General features: G+C 34.0%; 1 protein-coding gene across 2 annotated transcripts in view; it reads right to left on the bottom strand.

Moving 5' to 3' along the window:
• LOC113514011 (protein winged eye) overlaps positions 1–5,290 on the bottom strand; it is a 157,100-nt gene extending 151,810 nt beyond the window's left edge. For both annotated transcript variants that reach the window (XM_026897997.3, XM_052894420.1), the window contains exon 1: positions 4,575–5,290. The gene's annotated coding sequence lies outside the window, so the exon portion shown is untranslated. The remainder of the gene's footprint in view (positions 1–4,574) is intronic.
• Between the last annotated feature and the right edge of the window lie 17,261 nt (positions 5,291–22,551).

Raw genomic sequence — 22,551 nt, 5'->3', positions numbered from 1 at the left:
GAATTAACCAATCATGGTTAATTCCATCGACCTGCTCGCGTTTCCAGGGAGAACCGCGAGGAGGTCGACCAGGTTGGATATATTACTAGCAATGAGATTCTCAGTCTTTATTACTAACAATCCCTCCCCCCCCCCCCGGTTAGGTTAGGTGAGGATGGGCAGTTATTATTAACCTAGAATTCTAGCTATTGAATGTAAGATACCTTGTGGCATAGCTGTTAATGGCATGAGAAGGTCTTTAAGAGGTCTTAGGTTTTTAATTTAAAAACTAGTTTTTTTTCCCCCAATAAATTAATGTATTTGGGTATCTATTTAAATGGTCTTTTGGCAACAGCTACTCAAACTAGTGAATTATTTAATTAATAAACTAAACACTGATTTCAGTTTTAGCTTAATTAATATTCACCTCTGCCAGCAAGTGCTACCTAAGTAGGAAAGCGTTACAGGTGGCGAACATACATAATACAAAGTCCCTCTGTGTATATCTACCGAATTTATTTTTGAAAATTTAATTAGAATGCAAGAGAATATTTAACCTTTCTTTGCATAATGGTGGAAATTTTCATCATAACATTGAATGCCCAAAAATTATATAAAAGAACAATTTCACTTTAAGTTGATCGTGTCTGGATACCTTTTTAATGTCCATTGCAGAAAAAAAAACATAGCTGTCAAATTTATTTTACCAATAAAAAAAAAAAACATGCAAAGAAGGGTTAAAGAGTTGTATTGCTGACCGTACTTTAGTTTCGTAAGTTGATAACCTCTGCAACTAACCATAGGGACAAAACACTTTCCCTTTCTCTTGTTCGGCCACTATCTCGTTTGCAGCCTGCATTTGGATTATGTATGATTATACCTATCATAGGGAAAGTTGCACGAATTGGGGGCAAGGGATTGCTAGTAATGGGGAATAGAGCGGCCCCATTGCTAGCAATTTACCCTGTTAGGTCGTGCGTGATTCCCCCTGAAAACTATCGTGCTGAATTCCACGTGTATTTATCACGATGGGCTAACTGACCTGCTTTTTTATTATCCACCTGTTATTATCCCTCACTGATGCCCCGCTGGTATATACCGATAGCGCAGGCGGGGTTACCGTTCCATTATCAACTACTAAAGATACCGGGGGATACTATAGATCCCGGGGAAAAGAGATTGTTCGTAAAGGGTTCCAACAGCTCCATTACTGGTAACCATAGTAATTAATTCTTGAATTCGTCACGATGGGCTAACTGACATACGTTCATCCTCACCTATCATCTTTAATTATCGCCCAGTCAGTAGATGCCTATAGCACGGGTGAGGCTACCATTTAATTTTTACCAATAAAAAAAAAATACTTTTACTCCCTGAGAGGTGCCCGGCCCGCCAATATAATCTATTTAAAAAAAAACTTTATCGGTTGCGATAAAAGTTGTAGAAATCGGTTCAAAATTGGCAAAGGTAATCTCGTAAAATAGTCGATAAAAAAATCAAAAAATCAAAACATGCTTTCTTTAGGAAATCTCTTAAAAATCATGCTATTACGTAGTATAGGTTTAAATAATAGTCCAAATGCGTTAAAGCATATAGAAGATAATAAAAATATTCGTTAATTACAACAAAATTAAAAAAATTGGTATCCATTAAACAAGCTTAAAACCCAAATTAAAACAACAAGCTTCACTCAAATCAACATGTTTCAATCGAAACGTTACATCGTCAATGAGGGCCTTAACTTAAAGTGCTATCTGATATCTAATTTTAGTTAAATAAATAGGGATTTTATTCTAAAAATTTTACAGGTTTTAGGTGACGAGTTTCTCTTACAAATGCTCAGGCTATGGGATGTACTACCTATCGACTTTTTCCCCAGAGACTACAGTATGGGATTCTTCAAAAAGAGTGTATTAAGATTTCTTCAGGGTCGGCAACGCACACGTGACACGCCTTTGCTGCAGGCGTGTTACTACAAACAGGCTGTTTTGTCTATGATATAATAATACCAGTTTGCCAAAGATTAAAAGAAGTAGCCAAATGTAATCTGTCAAACTGTAAGGAGTTAAGCACTCCCAGGCGTAGTGTTTTTTTTTTTTTTTTTTAATGGATGATAATGAAATGGTAGCCCCGTCTGCGCTATTGGTATACGCTGGCGGGACACCAGTGAGGGATGATAGATGAGGGTGAAGCAGGTCAGTTAGCCCATCGTAACAAATTCGACAATAAACCAATCACGATGGTTTCCAGGGGGAACCGCGAGGAGGTCGACCTGATAGGGTTTATTACTAGCAATGGGGTTGCTAATCCCCATTACTAACAATCCCTTCCCCCCCCCCCCCAGGCGTAGTGTTTAAAAAAAAATTATGATATATTTGAATGGAGCAAAACCTTTTGTAAATACTACCAAACATAGAATACGATAACAAAGAAAATAGAGTGTCCCTTGTTAAAAAATAATAGACGTGGTATAATTTACTACATACAGATAGACTGGCAACACAAAATGCTTAGGTATTCTGTGCTGGCAATGCAATCACAAAAACGAGACACCAAAAATGATTACACTAGTGAGCGCATTTTGTAAATGTGTGCATGTGACAATTCTAAATTTATATAAAATTGAACGTGTAAAAATAACATAAATGTGTTTCGTGGGCATTCAGACCTTTATTTGAATTTAAATATGTTTTTTCACCAATTCTTGTATACAATATTTCCGATTGTTCTAATATTATTTATTTAAAAAGTTAGATATTTTAAAGCGTAATTAAGCCAAAAATGCGCAATTTTCTGGTTCTTTTTCTCTCTTGTCACTTAATTCTAACTAACTACATTCACTTAAAACTAATTCTAATTCAAGACGTAAAAATAATTAGAATTGTTTATTCTCCCGCCAAATCAGCTTCGAGCTTATATTGTGTAAGTAAGCGACTTTTCATTCGCGCTCCAATATATATGTTATTATGTTTTCTCCCTTTTACGTTGCCAATCTATATTCTTTATAATCTAAGGTGAAAACTGATCAAACTGAAGTATTGGTTATTTAGCAGGTAGACATGTCTTTGTTATATATTGTCTTAATTCATTTAACAACAGACAGAAGTAACAATTACAAACAAAATCCACTCGATTTGACTGTTACAAGTCACAGGAATCCAAAAGCTACCTAGACCTAAACTAAACCTAAACCTAAAACAGTAATCATTAGATTGTACTCATTTTAATAATTAGGTTAGCGTGTCAGGTCAACTTCAATATAAAAATATTATCATATGAAGTATGTACCCAGCCCATGAACATTACTTAGAAAAAAAAAAGCTTATGAAAAAAGTATAACAACTTGACACATCTTTTCTAAAAAATTTTTTTTTGTTTTCTGGCATAAATTAAATCCAGAATTTGATAATTACCTAACAACATGGCGAAACATCAACATTGTTTTTTTTACATATTTTTAATGAAATTACGTGTTAAAAGATCGATAAATAACTGTAGAAATGCTTAGAATATCCTAATTGTGTAGTTTTCATTTAGAAATAATTACATATTTGTGCGTATTTTATGAAATTAGTTGAAATTAATAAAGTACTTTTCTTAATATTTTGAAATATTGTACAATCACTGGATCTAAAGTAAAACGTCTCAGAATGATAACCTATAAATGAATATCTCATATCTAAGAACTTACATTCGTTATGTCTATTAGGTAGTTTTAAATCTACTAATTAAATAGGTAGGTACATACCAAACAATTTTTTTTTTAATTCTGCGGACTGTTATTTCAATAAGAATAAATAAGGTAGAAACACATTTAAATATTGATTACATTATCTAATATACTTACGTACCTACAAAGATAAGTAAAACTACTGTACTAGGTAACTACCTATTTAATTGTTTGAAAATTATATTATATTACATGCACTTAAACATGTGCATCGAAAAAGAATTATGTTAACTAGGTTATAGTGCATTTTCTAGTGCAAGATTAGGCCTACACAGTTTGATGATAGAATTGTAAATCATCGTAAATATTACATAATAAGTGTCTGCTTCTTATTCTTTTAACACATCAATCGATAGAAATATAAACAAGAATAATATTTCGACTAACACAAAACGAATTCGGTTGCTTCATTACAAATCCTCACTCGTGTAGGATGATCATCATAAAGAATAGAACAAGATACCTAGGACATATCGCATAGATTAAAATAGTATTGAAATATACTTTCTATGACTTAGTGCTAAAACATTGTTTTTTGTTTCACTATCTATGGGTATAGGACAAAATAAAAAAGTGTAAATAAAAAAATAAAATCATCTGTTTAACTGTAAAGAACAAAGGTGTTTTAAAAGCACGAGGTTTGTTATGACTTTCGGTCTGTCTAGATATAAAATTCAATATATGGAAACCATATATTAGATTAAAATATCTATCGTATTTCTAGGAAAACTATAGTGATTTCGGCGGTGCACGATTAGGCCTACACCGAATGCGGCAGAAACGCTGGCCGCGCACTCAAATAGTTTTATAACGAATGTTTAGGCTATTAGGGTTAATGTAAATAGTAAAAAACAATGTAATTTACCTTATTTCCAGCATTCAATCCACATACACCAGGTAAATCCAAATCATAGGTCACAATTTTACACAGAATTTTGACCGAAACACTAACACTGGCTGGTATAATCAGTGATGTACCCAGGTGCAATTACGATTCAAATATCTATTACCAATTCTGTTAATCACACAGTACACAACCAAAAATGCACATCACTTTAAAAAATTAAGCGATTTTTATTTCCATGGTCTTTTAGTGCCACCTTTCAGTTTGAATCTCTAGATAGAGATTTTAATCCAGTTGAGTATATAACAATTATGATGTAATTTCTCATAGGAAAATAAAGAAATATCTAGCTGAACAGTAACATTCCAAGCTTCGTATTCCACATCGGCTTGTATTCCCAAAACAGCTGTTTCCGTGTAGTGACGTGAAAAATCGATAACAACCAAACCAGGATAAACGTAATTACACACCACATAACTTTTCATAACACAAATTTTCGATTTCACTATCCTATAAAATGCATCTTCATTGCATTAGTGCTAATAAAATACAATATCATCGGTAAATAACTGTAATTCAGAAAGGAATAACTATTAATACGTGTGATAAGTCACATTTTAATTGGAACTGCATGTATTTAGCGGTCACTAACACTATTTTGTTTATGAATTGAATTCTTTTGTAAGCACATTCTGAATATCAAGAGCATACGCACGCGGTCGCGCTCTGTCGCGGACTGGCGGTGACGGCGAGGGGCGCGCGGGCAGGGCGGGGGGCGGGGCGCGGGCGGGCCCGTCGAGCGCGGAATGCTATTGTGGGCGAACTTACCCGCCACTTTTTTTCTCAATTCTGGTCAAACAAGTTTTGTATACAACCCGCATTGTAAGGATTCCGCCATTCTTCGAATGAACGCAGCAAAGGTCTTTCTAAAGTTAGAAATATGAGGTTTCACTGAAGTACTGTTATTTTTAGTTTAAGAATAATAGCTATACTTGAATACAAGTTGTTTAAACACTGCCAAACAACCTTCAAAATACTTGATTTATAAACAGTATTTAGAAATAACCAAACTGATGCATAACATATAATAAGTGAAATGCCTATTTATATAATATTGATCAAATACCACCTATCATGTCTATTGAACATTAAGCATTTGAAATAAAAAAAAAATAGTAATCAAATTGTTTAAAACAAAGTAATTAATAATTTAGGTTTTTTTTTATGTTTGATGATGGAATAGTAACCCTGCCTGCGCTATCGGTATACACTGGCAGGACACCAGTGAGTGATGATAGGTTAGGAAGAAAAGACAAGACAGATCAGTTAGCCCATCGTGATGAATACACTTGGAATTCAGCACGATGGTTACCAGGGGACCACGTGGAGGTCGACCCGGTTGGGTATATTGCTAGCAATAAGACCTTTAGTCTCCATTAGTAACAATCCCTTCCCCCAATAACTTAGGTATTAGATTAATATAACTAGTACACATGATATTCCAACAAAACAAATAAATATTTATTGCTAAAAAAACATAATTACAAAAGAAAATACGAAAATATAATATATACAAGAAGTGTCTCATATTAGGTAAAAAGAATTGGCTCAGCTGATATTGTGAGTCTCCCAGTGTTAAATGTTGTTTTAGTATTACAAAATATTTTTTTTTTATACAACTTAGAATAGCAAACAAGCTAACGACCCACCTGATGGAAAGTGGTAACCGTCGCCTATAGACATGAGCAGTACCATGGACATAACAGAGTATACTGTTTCGCCCATGATACCCCCCATGCGTTGCCATTCCTGAGGACTCAGGTGTTATTCCTCTGTACCCTGTAAATTCACGCCATATCCCATCCATCAAATCGAAACACAAATGGGACAGAGGTACCAAAGCAATCGACTTTTGTACAAAGTCTCCCTCTAGTTAATTTACCAGTATTATGATTAATCACACATGTTTTGATAAATCAAAACATGTAGATAACTCGAAGGTTGACTGTAAGAGATCCCTTATAATGGGTTAAGTCGATTATATAGTATACTCGATTATGAATTGTTTGCAACAAAGTTTTCAGGTTAAAAATAACCGATAAATTATCGATAATTATCAAACATGGTCCCAGCACTAGACTAGGCAATCAATCGAGGCTTATTATTAATATGTATTTTATTTTAAAATGCTTCCATTTCCATTCATTTTTATTTTGCTTTACTTATTGAATTAGAAATTGTTCTGAAATGAACCCTGATTGAACGTAATGCTTAAATCTACCAATAAGACAACTTAGTTTTTTTATAGCATAGGGAGTAAACGAGCATGTAGTTCACCTGATTGTAAGTGATTACCGCCGTCAATAAGCACCTGCAACATTAGAGAAATTACAGATGTTGCAGGTTTTTTAAAAAGAAGTATACCAATTACTCTAGTCTCTAGCTAGATTTGCAGGACTAACTCATAAAATAAGATTAGTACTGCTTTAAGCTCTGACAAATTGATAAAGACACTACATCCATAGACAAAATTATAATTTTTATTTGGAATAAATTCCATAATTAAAATAATCCATTTAGTCGTACCACCTAAAAATAAAGCGCATATCTTAACAGTGGATCCAGTTAGTTCTTCGGCGCAACCTGAGTGGAATTCCAACATTCAAGGTTAGAAGGGAACTTCTAAAGTATTCGAAGCGATAAACGAACTTCCATGAGGTCGGATAGACTCGGCTCGAGAGGGACGATTGCATTCCAATCACCAAGTCAAAAAGAGATGCCACGATATATTTTATTTATTGCCATATCAAGTTACACGCGGGTTGTGTATCACGTGTGTATGAGTGGGATGAATATAGTCACACCGTTCCCATTGACCCTGTCAGAATCAAAAGAGATGTTTGATGATGATTTTTTAGTAAATTGACCGTTTTAATTAGTTTCGATTGAATTGGTAATGTTTCATTGACAAAGAGGGGTTAAATTTTCTATCGGACTGACAAACTTATCTTTTAAATAGTATATGTTATTATTTTTTTAATACTTGGTAGTTATTTGCCTTATATTTTTCATTTAATTTTTTAAGTCAATGACAAGACCTCATAAACTCGAGTCTTTGATAGTTTTTTTTTTTATAATTGAAGAACAAAATTTTGATAGTTTTATATTAACCAGATTTTGTATGGTTTGTTGTGAAGATAAAGAAAGGATAAATTAATAATTACAACATCTGAAATCTAGGGTACCACTTCACCCAATATTGTTTTAGACGCCAATCCCATTATGATAACTGATGGATACGTGATCACCATCGCCTTTATTTCGTCAATTCATGACTGACAGCAAAATTAACGCCATAATCTATCATCTAATAAGTGGCACAGCATTTTTAACTAGCCAGACACGAGTTTAATTCTCGTGATAAATATTCTTGTACAGTACACTAAAGTTTGAAAGAGATCGCTATCTAAAGTTAATATCGCTCATCGTTGTGTCTTTGGTTTAGTTTTTTTTTTTTTTAATTAAAAATATATCTCTACAATAGGGAAGCTAACGCTCTATGAAAGTGGCGCCATCATGATAACAACGTAAACTAAAACGACAATGAAATAGTGATTGAGAGTTTATTGATAAAGAGTGACTTTAAGAAATCCATAACGGGGAGAAAATAAAGTTTTTAATAATCAATTTTTCTATTTACCACTACAGATTGAAACAGAGATATAGAGTAAAAGAGAGATAGAGTTTGTTTTTGTTATGTATGATGCATAATACAAGCGCCCTCATTGAGATAAATTAGGAATATCAAAGCTTCCCTATTATTTCTTATAGAAACTAACACTAACACAAAAACTAACACAACATATATGCTGGCAAATTTAGTTTAATTATATATCCAGGGGCATGGTTTTATAATTAAACGCAAATTTCTTCGAATTCTAGACAAAAAAAAAATTACGAAACAAAGAATCAAAACTCATATTTAATAACCTTAGCTAAGTATTTACTAATCGCAGTTACGGCGACAAATATAAAAATATCAAAATTAGGACCTATCTGCAAATTAGCATTCAATAACCTAGAGAGAAATTATCAACGAAATTCTCAGAATATTGTGTTTTTAATTTGTTTATCATCATTTTATCCGTAAACTATCTATTGCTGGACATAAGCCTTCACCCTTCAGGGGAGTTGTTTATTAATATTATAACATTTGTTTATATTAATATACAAATTAATATGGAAATCTAATATCTAATTGGATTATGCAAAATAGTTACATTAAATAAGTAGCTGTATGTCTCATTCATGTCTTATTATTTTGACAAAGCAGAATGTCTTCTGAAATTACTTCTTAAACATCAACATGACTTAAATGTATCAACATAATAAAATTCAACAATATTATAACATGCTTGTGTCTAAAATATCGATATTGATAGATATCATAAAAACCTAGTTACGTTTTCTAAATACGATCAACTGGTTACATAGATTTTATACAAACTTTTTTTGACAGAAGTGACGTGAGTCTAAATACTGGACATAGAGCAGATAATATGACATGTAGATAATAAAGTTTTATCTTAGGTGGGCAAGTAAAAACATAAAAACTCTAATGAACTTCGATAATGTTTAATTCCAAATGAATAAGGAACCTCGAAAGTGATGCTCGGCATACTAAATTAGCAAAATTACAAAATTAGACGATTAATTCGCATAAATGGAGAGATATTGTTTAGTTTATACTTATCCTATGTTATTGAATGTCTCACTAAGCACTAGTTGAAATGCATATTGTCATTCATAACATTAAATCGAGAAGACATTTTAGAATTTCGGTAAATTAAAAAGGACTCTTTATAACTCAGACTGTCACAATCATGTTGTGTGACAAGTAATTCTACTGTTTAACCTGCGGTTTAACGTCGATTCGGCCCAGACAACCGGTTATTTTAGTTCCAAAGAACTGCTTGTCAACAGGTTGTACTGAGAATTCGTAGCTGGATGGTCGCTAGGCAATGTGACGCGGGCAAACGTAAATAAACTGGCCAGTTCCTTAAAACTTCAGAGAGACATAATTAGGCTTAAACCTGGGATTTTCTTAGTATTGTTTTATACTCTATTCTGTACTCTAATACGGTCAATATTACTTTCACGCGACTTCCAAGACATGGAATATATTTTTAACTTTGCCAATTTTGATAATTCTTTTCATAATTAAAAAAAGTTTAGTTCCACGTCGACTCATATTAATGTTGTGACGACCGAAGCTAAATACATGTCGATATCAAATACACTGTATGCCCTCGAGAGGATGACTACAGCTCAATAGAAAATGATACGCAATTATTAATGCTAAGAAATTATTTAATTATATCTTATATTAATAGAAATTTATTCGTACTGTAGATGCAAAATATGGAACTTTTAATTCTTCTTTTTTTTATACAACTTACAATGGCAAACAAGCTGACGGCCCACCTGATGGTAAATGGCAACCGTCGCCTATAGACATGAGCAGTACCATGGACATAACAGAGTATACTGTTTCGCCCATGATACCCCCCATGCGCTGCCATTCCTGAGGACTCAGGTGTTATTCCTCTGTACCCAGTAAATTCACGCCATATCCCACCCTTCAAACCGAAACACAGCCACAATTGCTTCACAATTCATTGACAAATTTCTCGCTTTCCCTCTTCCTTCTGGACAAATAACTAAATAATTAAAATAATTGAAACCAAGGGGCGAAGAAAAACTTATTTATACGTAAACAAATCTATCTGAAAATTATTCTTATCTGATCGTAAGTACGAAAAGCATTTTACAGTAGAATAAAACAATGGTAAACATGATTGAATTATGGAAGTGTACCAGTAAACAGCCTACGAAAAAGTGTTCGAAACCCCTGGGTGTGGGCATATTGAATGACGGATTGATGGCCATTGACTGTGACAAAGAGTATCAAAGAGCCACAGAGGACAAAGGACGGCTATTCAAGATTTAGTATTGCCGCCGGATTCACCCTCATTTCTGAATAGACTACAAACTTGATTTAATCAGACAACGAGATTGTAATGCCGAAACCAGAAATAAATTTAATTTTATTGAAATTATGACAGAAGAAATAAAAGAAGTAATGTTTTTTTATTATCAATAAAATAAATAATAATAAAATTAAATTAAAAAATAAAATAATAAAATTTCTGTTTTGCCAAAGGTTGACTGAGAGAGAATGCTATATAGCATTAAGTCCGCCTTTTGTACCAGACATTTTTTTTGTAAGATGGTCAATAAAAAATAAATAAATAAAAATACAAGTAACAGAAATTACGTTACAACACGAGTACTCGTCTTGGAAGGTTATTTTGTTAATAAACATTTGTCTACTATATCTACTCTGAATCTTTTAAACAGCAAAATTTGTTACACTTAAGACTTTATGTACAAATTTATAAATTATTTTATTTTTTATTAAACAATTTCATAGCTCGAAATTTACTTCAATCTTGACGAAATTAGTGTGAAGGACCAATACAAAAATAAAATTATAAAAAAAAGGAAAGAGAGGAAAGGGATTGTTAGTAATGGGACCCTAATAGTCCCATTGTTACATAGGGAATATTATTAGCAATTAGGTCGAGCTACATGTAGTACCCCCTGAAAACCATCGTGGTTCATTCTTGTTGAATTCATCACGATGTCTTTCTTTCATAATCACCCATCGTCTCTAGCTGGTGCCCCGCCAGCGTAATACTGATAGCGTAGGCAGGCAGGCGGGATCACCATTCCATTTTCACCCATTAAAAAAATCGGTTTATACTTGGTGAAGATACCAGAAAAATAGCGCTCGAATAAAAAATCTTCTCTTTCATGTAGTCGTTCAATTATTTTCGTATTATTTTTTTAATTGTGCTCGTGCGTTTTTCAAGGCACTTTCTTCCACGCACAACAATTCTTTGGAATCAACTTCCAGCAGCAGTATTTCCGAACCGATACGACATTATAACCTTCAAGAAAAGAGCATATTCCTTTTTAAAAGGCCGGCAGTACACCTGCAATGCCGTTGGTGTTGTGGGTGACCATGGGCGGCGGTAGTCACTTACCACCAGGTGAGCCGCATGCTCGTTTGCCCCCTGTTGTAAAAAAAAAACATTAAAAAAATTACATTTCAAAGTCATAGATTGTCTTATTTATTGTCTTATTATATATGTGTGTATATATTTATTTATTTAACATATTTTGTGTATGTTTATATTAGTCTAACTATATGTCTCTAATATATGAATATATTAAGTATTACTTTATGTTTCCTCTATTTAATAAATGCATCGTCTACTTATTTCTCGGTTTGTCCAATTGTTGACTGGTAGAGAACACCGTGCGATGTTAAATTTGCCAAATGTACATAGAATTTCACTGTGCATTAAAGTTTAAATAAATAAATTAATTTCAGAAATTGTAAGTATCTAAAGATACGGTTCCGACCCGCTTACCATCAGGTGTGCGGGGGGAAAGAAATTGTTAGTAATGGAGACTGAGAATCCTATTGCTAGCAATATACCCAACCAGGTCGACCTCCTCGCGGTTCTACCTGGAAACTATCATGGTTAATTCATGATGAATTCATCGTGATAGGCTAACTAGCCTGTTTTCATTCTCATCTATCACCCTTCACTGGTGCTCCGCCAGCGTATCCCGTTAGCGCAGGCGGGGTAACCATACCATTTTCACCCATAAAAAAAACCATCAGGTGTGCCGTATTTTTACTTGACAACTATTTGCTTCATAAAAGTACTAAATTATTTATGTATATGAGAGATTTGGTTTTATAACGATGTTCTTGCAAGAGAATATTGTAATTTCTATGTTTAGTTATCGAACGATGTTTTGCAAGAGAGTGTTGCAGTTCCTAAACTGTGTTCGGTTATTGAGGGACCCAAAATAAAAAAAATAAAAAAAAACAAAAGAAGCTATTTCACAAAGGAATATGGGGTGAGTTGGGTTCTTACTTCGTAATCAGTATAGTCACTGGGCTTTCCCCTCGTAAATGAGATGTCGAAGATTCGTTTCGTTTAAAATATTTTTTTTTTTAAGAATAGTATTTATTTTATTTTTTAATTTTAAAAATTGTATATTGCTGGGTAACATATAATCTTTGATTATGTAGATAGTGTCTCCTTACAAATGCTTCAAGAAAAACGTGTCAACTTTTTCACATAATTTTGCTTGATAAATAGTTACGAGTGATTTATCCTTTGTAACTTCTATATTTATTTTGTCTTATAATTTCTGCATCTTTTTAATGCGTAAACACTCGTTTTATTTATTAAATAATACGTCAACATGCATTGTATGTGTAAGTATATAGAACACTGATAAAAAAAAAACGAGTCAGCTAATTTGACAATTAGCTGACAAAAAGTTGACCCGCTTTTGAGACTTGATGCTCTATCTATGTAAACGAAGCATATAAATAAATACCTATATTTAAAGCAATTTTAGCTCGTAATGCTGATATAGATTTTTTTTTTAATGGGTGATAATGGTATTGTAACCCCGTCTGCGCTATTGGCATACACTGGCGGGGCACCAGTGAGGGATGATAGGTGAAGATGAACGTAGGTCAGTTAGCCCATCCTGACGAATTAAACTAGAATTAGTCATGATGGTTTCCAGGGGGAACCACGTGGAGGTCAACCTGATAGAGTATATTGCTAGTAATGGGGCTATTTGATCCCATTACTAACAATTCCTTTCCCCCCGCTGATATAGATTAGGTGTCTAATAAGTAGCTATATAAAATACTTATACTTACTTATAATATAATGCCTACTTTTCTTTTTTTCTTTTCTCAATGCTCTAAAGGTTGTCTGGAAGAGATTGCTTAGCGTTAAGGCCGCCTTTTGTATCATTTCTCAGTTAAATGTATTCACTATTTTATAAATGGCACAATAAAGTGTAAAATAAATAAATAAATAATACCTATATATTATTGGTTATTATTATTTTTACTTAATTTATATTAGAAATTTATAAAGTTGATGGATTAATTACGATACATAACAATGCTGTTAAACAATATAACAAGTTTGCTATGTGGTCCCGGCATAGAAAAGGCCACTTCTTTCTTTCCCATGGGTGTCGTAAGAGCCGACTAGGGAAACTTAACTGTCGTGAAACGGGCAGCAGCGTCCTTTTTAAAAAATCACCAAATCCTAACTGCTGTTGCCAGTCTGTTTGCCAAGCGTGGCAACCACTAGCAATACCCCCCCAATACGGGGAGGCTTATGTTCAACAGTGGACACTTAACGATTGATATGATGATGATGATGATGATAAGAAGTATATACCTATACGTGTATATAATATATTTGTCTATATTTTACCTATATACAACATTGTTTATCCAATAGGCAATAAAGAAAGAAAGTGACTTCTTTAATTAACAAGTAAATAATGTATTTTAAACTTTAAAATTCAAAATATTACATGAATAGATCTATTCCTGACTCTTTTGATATGTCAAATCTACCGTCAGTTCGGAATGATATCGAGATGAGAAGAACTGACAAGAGACTCAGCTTGTATTCCTTTCAAATTAATTTTATTTTATTTATTTGGCACACATAATAAGAGTTTACAAATATTAACATGAAATATAATAAATATAAAATAATATACAACTATGTTATTGTTCAAGTAAAATTTTCACAATATGTCCATACAGCATGAAATAATAATAAGTAACGATAATCTGTAACAAAACCATTCGGTTAATAATTACAACAAGATATTTAAAATATCGATATATTCAATTTGTTACTGTTATCAGTTTAAATACTAGACTTAATTTTAATTACTACCAATTTATGACAAAGTGAAAAGGAGTACTTGTTTCTATTATGATAAAAAATAATCGGTAATTTACGGTAATTATAGTGCGTCACTATCTATCACGAGCGGGCGAAAGCCAAAGTGAGCGCGCGGCGGGCGGAGGTGGCGAGATCGATGCAAGTCGCGGCCGCCGCCGGCCGGCGCGGCGCGGCGCGGCGTTGCCGCTCCGCACGTTGTTTGGGTTGATGCAGCGGCAACGGCCCCATCGCATCGCCGCGCCCGCACACGTCATCGGAATAAAAAATTCTGACGCGAAGGAACTGTTCCATACTGCCTTTTGTCGCTTCTAGAGAGATATTGTAAACAATGCTTTTCTTGTGAAATTGTTTTTACCAAGTTAATGTTTTATTTTATTATTTTACTTGCCAGATTGAAATAGTAGGAATTAGAAGTGGATGATATACAATAATGTCTATATTAGAATATAACTTAATAACAGATAAATTAAACATCTTTTTTTTTAATGGATGATAATGAAATGGTAACCCCGCCTGCGCTAACGGTATACGCTGACAGGGCACAAGTTAGAGATGATCTCTCTCTCTATCTCACTTTAATCTTACACTCTTGACAGAGTGCTCGTGGTTTTTATGATGATAGTGGATCGTCGATGAGGCCCTCCTTCGCGACTGAGGTCCTCGCAATGCGTCTAGAGAGGGATGATAGGTGGAAATGAAAAGGTAGGTCAGTTAGCCCACCGTGATGAGAGGAGAGAGGGAGACTTTGTACAAAAGTCGATTGCTTGGGTATCTCTGTCCCATTCGTATTTCAACCGTGAAGCAGTTTTGTTTGCATGGTTGTGTTTCGGTTTGAAGAGTGGGATATGGCGTGAATTTACTCGGTACAGAGGAATAACACCTGAGTCCTCAGGAATGGCAACGCATGGAAACACGAATGGGACAGAAGTACCCAAGCAATCGACTTTTGTACAAACTCTCCCTCTGGTGTTGGTATTAGGTTCCTCTGAACATTGATGGCAAGAAAAGGTCGTCACCCATTTCAATATCACCCATATCGGTCAGATATCTGTTTTCGAATATGTTAAAAGTCTGTTATCCATTATTACTTTTTGTTTAACAAACATTTAATATATTCGTTATTGGACTAATATATATATATATTGTAACTATAATATATAGATATTGCTATATATACCCACCTCTATGTTCCATATGTAGCCTGGCATAGAACTGGCTTTTTTTATATTTTTTGTTTTTTTTTTTATACAACTTAGAATGGCAAACAAGCTGACAGCCCACCTGCTGGAAAGAGGTAACCGTCGCCTATAGACTTGAGCAGTACCATAGACATAACATACTGATTCGCTCATGAAACCCTACATGTGTTGCCATTCCTGAGGACTCGGGTGTTAATACTCTATACACAGTAAATTCACGCCATGTCCCACCCTTCAAACCGAAACACTGGATGAAGATGCATGAATTAGTTGCACTGACAAGAGGAAACTCTTAAATGAAAAGAGAGAGATGTTCAATATATATTTAACTGATATTCGGCGAATACTAATTTTTATATTCGTATTTGTCGCATCACTAATTTAAACTAATTATAAATATTGTATTGTAGTTACAGTTACGATTTCATAACCACTTCTAAGTAAGGGACTACTCACACTTATTCAGCTCCATTCGCGTTTCGCTGAACGACTTTGGTCACACTTATACAGTTCTGCTTCTATCAGCCGCGTACGGCGTCGTAAGAATGAGAAAAGCCGTCATAGCGTGCTATCTCCGCTGAAACGCTTGTCTACTGCGTACGGCGTTGAATATGCTGCATTTTGTAAAAAATAAAATAATTATAATTACTATAAAATACGTCCGCACTCTTTAATCCTTGAGTACATAATGACTACGCAATAATAAATCAAATCAATGCAGAAACAATACAGGTCGCAACTTGTCGACAAGGAGTCGCGAAACATTCCTGTAAAGAGCTGTTTCGCCGCGTTAGACGGTGAATGCGGCGGAACAGCGCTGAAAGCTCTCTATAGCATTCGCATGATAAATACACATTTATCCTTATTTTATACTGGATTGCCGCAAAAGCAGAATAGACGCGGTAAGCTGAATGGATGCGTACACGTCTCCATACAAAATCGTTATTTTCTATGGACAAAAGCTGAATACAGCTGAATAAGTGTGAGTAATACCTAAAGATGCGGGTCTCTGACGACAGCGCACGGTCCCAGCCGAGCCGAGCCCAATCACATTCCGAGAGTGGTTCGCATTCTCATTCATTTATTCATAACAAAAATAAATTGTGTTGAATGTACATACGCATACAAGAAATAGAAATAATATATCTCATCTCGGCAATCCAACACAGAAGAATTCTATTAAAATAAAAAATTGGTGACGCAATGAATATTAAGATTGTTTGTTTAAAAAAAATACCGACCTTAGTCGTGGTAAAACATCAACTGTTCAACCTGTAAATTGCAAAACTCAAAATAATAATCCATCGCCCATCAATCCGCATCAGAAAGGTTATCTTGAAAGTCATGCTCTCAGTACCCACTCAATGATGAAGCCCAAATCCATCATGCATATGATAAGCCGCAAACCTTGGCAAACCTTGGCATACGCGAGCGTACACCAAAAGCGCAAACGCAAGTGCTTGGGAACTCAAACCAAATACTTACATGGCACAAAAAAAAAAGTTGTGGAAAAACCAGTTAATTAGATTTTTAAAATTAAACTACTGAATTTTGACAAAAGTTCTATAGGACTAATCTGTAAGTACATCGTTACAGATAAAAAAAGAATTTTCCAAATCACCAAATCAATCATCAAATCAATCGTTGAAACACGAATGGGACAGAGGTACCTGGTAGGACAGAGGTAATGGGCAATCGACTTTTGTACAAAGTCTCCCTCTGGTGTATTGTATAATGTATTAAATAATTGAAAATTAAATATATATAATTTAGCTATATAAAATAACCTATCTGTTGGTAAATTCAATAGTTAATATTTGCATGCCATTTGATGTGGCGAAACGTAATGGGCATCTTGTAAACTTCACAAATGCAACATCTTATCTACAATGTTTCTAGCAAATAAATATCATTTAAATTTAAACATTTAAAATTAAATCAAAATACCTTTTTGCTCGCTATTTCGTATTGTTCATTTCAGGAACAAAACCAATTAAACAGCCCACTTCTAGATGGCGTATCAGACTGAAATATTCGCCAGATTTTAAGTTAGACCTACAGAAACATAACTGCGAAAACCCGCATCCAATTTGGTGCAGCGGTTTTCGCGTGATCTGTGAAAGTGCTTTGAAAAAGACATGGTGGAAGACCGCTGCTGGAATGTTACTTTGTGGCGGGTTGAACTATTACAATTTATTAATTATTAGATAATATTACTATTGTTTTCAATATTTGCACGTTTGATCAAAGTAGAAGGTATTTTTATTTATCTAATCTATTCTAACCTCTAATCTAATCTCTGATCTAATGTTTTATGGCGTGACGACCTGAAATGCACTGCAGGGCGTCAGTGGATGCAGGTGGTTCAGGACCGTTCTTTATGGCAGTCTATGGGGGAGGTTTATATCCAGTGTGGACGGATAATGGCTGAAATAATGAATGTTTAATGGCCAAAATCATAACAAATAAAAGTATTATTATTATAAAACTTCTTTCGTCAGATGTATGAAAATGTTCTATCTATCCTATTTAAGAGCTGCGCTCTTGTCGGTGGAGCTCTTGCCACTCACTACGATTTTCAGCAGCGTCTCTTCACCTCTTGATACGACACGACACCTACTCCTTCCTTGATTTGCCTGATGTAACTATGCCTCGGTCTCCCTCTCCCCCTCCTTCCTTCTATCTTACCTTCTATTATAATGTTCATAAGTTCGTCGTGTCGTATCAAGTGTCCCAACATTTTTCCCCTTCTGTCCTCAATAGTTCTAATAATTTGTCTTTTTTCCTTAACCCTAAGCAGGACCTCCTTATTGCTAATCCGATCCCTCCAGCTAATTTTCTCCAACCAATGTTAGGCAAGTTAAAAAAGTAGACAATTAAAACAAGTATTTTATCTTATTAACAATTTATTTACAAACAATGATATTTTTCGTAAAATAATTTGTACACATTTCTGATAGAATATGTATATATACTATTGTAAAGAATCGAAAACAATCTATAGTATTATCGAAACTAAACAATTTTCAATGAGAAAGCTCGCAATTATTTCCGATTTGTACAAAATATGATATTGGAAAACTATTTTTGTAATTCCAAATTTCTATTCAAATATTATATTTTACAATGAGTAGATTTTTAGTCTTACGTATTAGCTACATATTTTGATTTCACCCTGTATGTCATGTCACTACTTTTTAATACAAAATCACTCTATTAAAAAGATAACAGAATTATTATCGAATTCAGAATAGGAATCTATAGGCGACGGTTACCACTTTCCATCAGGTGGGCCGTCAGCTTGTTTGCCATTTTAAGTTGTATAAAAAAAAAAGTTAAAATGTTCTACTCCTTATTTTTTTTTCCTGTTCACAGTCTGTCGAATGTGGCAGATTGGACAACACTAGCCCACTGACAAAGTTAAAAAAAAATCTTAAAATAACGCTGTCTTATTTTTAGAATATAAAGATAATTTCCCTACAGATATTTCGAAAAACAGGTCCCCTTTTAATGCATGTGAGCGTAAACCGTGTTGCCAGTGTATATAATTAATGTGGTAGAAATTTATAAGTTGTAAAAAAAAGAAACAAATTTCTTACGAATACGAGAATATTTAAAAGAAATAGAAAAAGAGTGATATCGTAGTTATGCTTATTATATTTCAATATTTGAGTACAGAAATAAAAATGTATTCGTTTTTATATCTTTTTTTTTATTGGATGAAAATGATATGGTAACCCCGCCTGCGCTAACAGGATACGCTGGCGGAGCACCAGTGAATGGGTGATAGATGAGAATGAAAACAAACTAGTTAGCCCATCATGATGAATTCATCTGGAATTAATCATGATAGTTTCCAGGGAGAACCGCGAGGAGGTCGACCTGGTTGGGTATATTGCTAGCAATGGGATTCTCAGTCTCCATTACTAACAATCCCTTTCCCCCCGTTTTTATATCGATAAAAATGGCCGCTAATTACATTTATACGTGTATATTAGTTTATCATATACAAAAATGCCCCTATTTAATATAGATAAGTTAGTTGTATGAGAAATTATTTAGCTTTTTAAAGATATATTAATATTTTGTATTATGTAATAAATATATTTGTTGAAATTGCTATGATTTTATTATTGATACATTTATTTTTAATTTTTTTTTTTATCATACAATAAGATGGTAAAAGAGATAGGATTTTTTTTATACAACTTAGAATGGCAAACAAGCTGACGGCCCACCTGATGGAAAGTGGTAACCGTCGCCTATAGACATGAGCAGTACCATGGACATAACAGAGTATAGTGTTTCGTTTATGATACCCCCCATGCGTTGCCATTCCTGAGGACTCAGGTGTTATTCCTCTGTACCCAGTAACTATAATGAGAAATGATACAAAAGGCGGCCTTATCGCTAAGCAATCTCTTCCAGACAACCTTTGGGTAGAGGACATTGAGAAAAAGACAAAGGGTAGGTGGCGCACAATTATAAAGATACTAATGTATACAAACATACATACTTAATAGCACACATACAACAGGAGAGAACGAAGAATGGAGATAAAAAGAGAACTCAGGAAAAAGTACTTAAAAGGAGAGATAGATGTTTATTTGAAAAAAAAAATTAAAACGCCATCTGTTGACGTAGTTTATTTTTACAAAAACAATGACAGGTTATCGTTAATAATTCATTTTGAACATATAGTTATATATATAATAAAATAAATATACAAAATGAAATAAAAATTTACAATCAATTACATCAATACATGAAGAATAAAAATAAGTATTTAAAAATAATATTACAATTTTCACTGATCTTCAATCATTGGTTGATTCATCGGGCGATATTGCTGCACTACTCTAACATTATTACTTCCCTATAATTGCATCCTTGTCTTGCAATTGGCTCTTAAGGATGTCACACATTGTATCGATAAGACAATCTTTATAGAAACGCATATCTTACGATATCTATATACGTGCAGACATTACCTACTATCTGTCCATCAAGTATACATACCGTAAACAAGTTACACTTGTGACAAACAGGTGTTTAATACATGTTTATACGACTTACTACAGAAGCGTTGTTAACATCTATTTATAATTTCAACAAAAGAAAATCTAATTAAAAAACTAAACTATAAAACCGATTTTGATAAAACTTCTGTAGGATCTATCTGTAACTATATTATTTCAGATAAAAAAAGAATTTTCCAAATCGGTTTATAACTGACAAAGTTATAAGGTATAAAACGTAAAAAAATATTTTTTTATTTTATTGTCAGAGGCAAACGAACAGACGGTCCACCCGATGAAAAGTGGCTACCGTCGCCCATGGACACCTGCAACACGAGAGGAGTTGCTTGTGCGTTGCTGGCCATTGAAAGTCTTTATGAAAGTTAGTTGATAATAAATTTTATTATAAAAATTTATAGGTTTTGGCACCAAAATTATAAATAAACATTATTAGACTGATTAAAATATATTAAATTTTTTATAATGGGTTATAATGGAATGGTAACCCCATCCGCGCTATCGGTATACACCGGCGGGGCACCAGTGAAGGATGATAGGTGAGGATGAAGCAGGTCAATTAGCCCATCGTGATGAATTCAACAAGAATTGTTCACGATGGTTTCCAGGGGGAACCACGTGGACGTCGAGCTAATAGGGCATATTGCTAGCAATGGGGCTGCCAAACTCTATTGTTAACAATTCCTTTCCCCCCAAATACATTCAATTGTTAAACACTGTTCAGGTAAACAGTGTTTTAATTTTATTTTTCAGAGGAACATTGGTCGATTATCAATGAATGTATTAATATAACAGATGAATTCGGGGAGAAAGGGATTGTTAGTAATGGAGACTGAGAATCCCATTGCTATCAATATACCCAACCAGGTCGACCTCCTCGCGGTTCTCCCTGGAAACTATCATGGTTAATTCCTGATGAATTCTTCATGACGGGCTAACTGGCCTGTTTTCATTCTCATCTATCACCCTTCACTGGTGCTCCGCCGGCGTATTCCGTTGACGCAGACGGGGTTACCATACCATTTTCACCCATCAAAAAAAAAAAAAACAGATGAATTCGTGGTGTTAGTATCAGAGGCACGTTGTTCACGCGAATCCCTATTATCTTAAGTTACACGAGTTACGCTACCGACGTAAATAGTAAGTTTTAACATTGAAGTAATATGCACTTTAACTTAATGGTTTTTAAGCTCTTAATATCTTTTAAGTCACTTTTTTAATTACTTTATAATTATGTTTGATATATAAATATAAAACTGTAGTAATTAATATAAAGTTCTGTATCCGAATGACCTACGTCAATTTATTTCTAGTTTATTTTACAAAAATTCGCGTCCAAAAAAAAATTAACTACCTAATAGTTTTTTTTTTTTAATTCAAATCATCTTTGTTCAAATATACTTGTTTACAAGCATTTTTAAATTGTCATTTTTTTTAATCTACTGCAGGGTTCGAAGGTTGTTATCTGTTGAGAAGAGCCCGCAAGAAACTCAACAGTTACTCTTTTAAATTTTTGTTAACGTCATGTTAACTGAGATTTAAAAAAGTAACTGTTGAGTCAACTCGCTTTATACATTTTATTTTGTTTATTTTAAATGAACAAAATAAGTATTTAACTATTTAGAATAAAAAGGTCACTGTGTCATTTGATCGTAATCAATTAACCTAGGAATGTACAAATTCATAGACTGGGGGGGAAAGGGATTGTTAGTAATGGAGACTAAGAATCCCATTGCTAGCAATATACCCAACCAGGTCGACCTCCTCGCGGTTCCCCCTGGAAACCATCACGTATAATTCATGTCAAATTAATCATGGTGGGCCAACTAATCTGCATTCATTCTCACCTATCATCCTCCACTGGTGCCTCGTCGGTGTATACCGA

This window comes from Galleria mellonella, unplaced genomic scaffold, assembly GCF_026898425.1.
Source record: "Galleria mellonella isolate WM207_F2 unplaced genomic scaffold, CSIRO_AGI_GalMel_v1 utg116, whole genome shotgun sequence".
Classification (NCBI taxonomy): domain Eukaryota; kingdom Metazoa; phylum Arthropoda; class Insecta; order Lepidoptera; family Pyralidae; genus Galleria; species Galleria mellonella.
The sequence above is the reverse complement of the archived record's forward strand: the minus strand, read 5'-3'. Positions and strand labels throughout refer to the sequence as shown.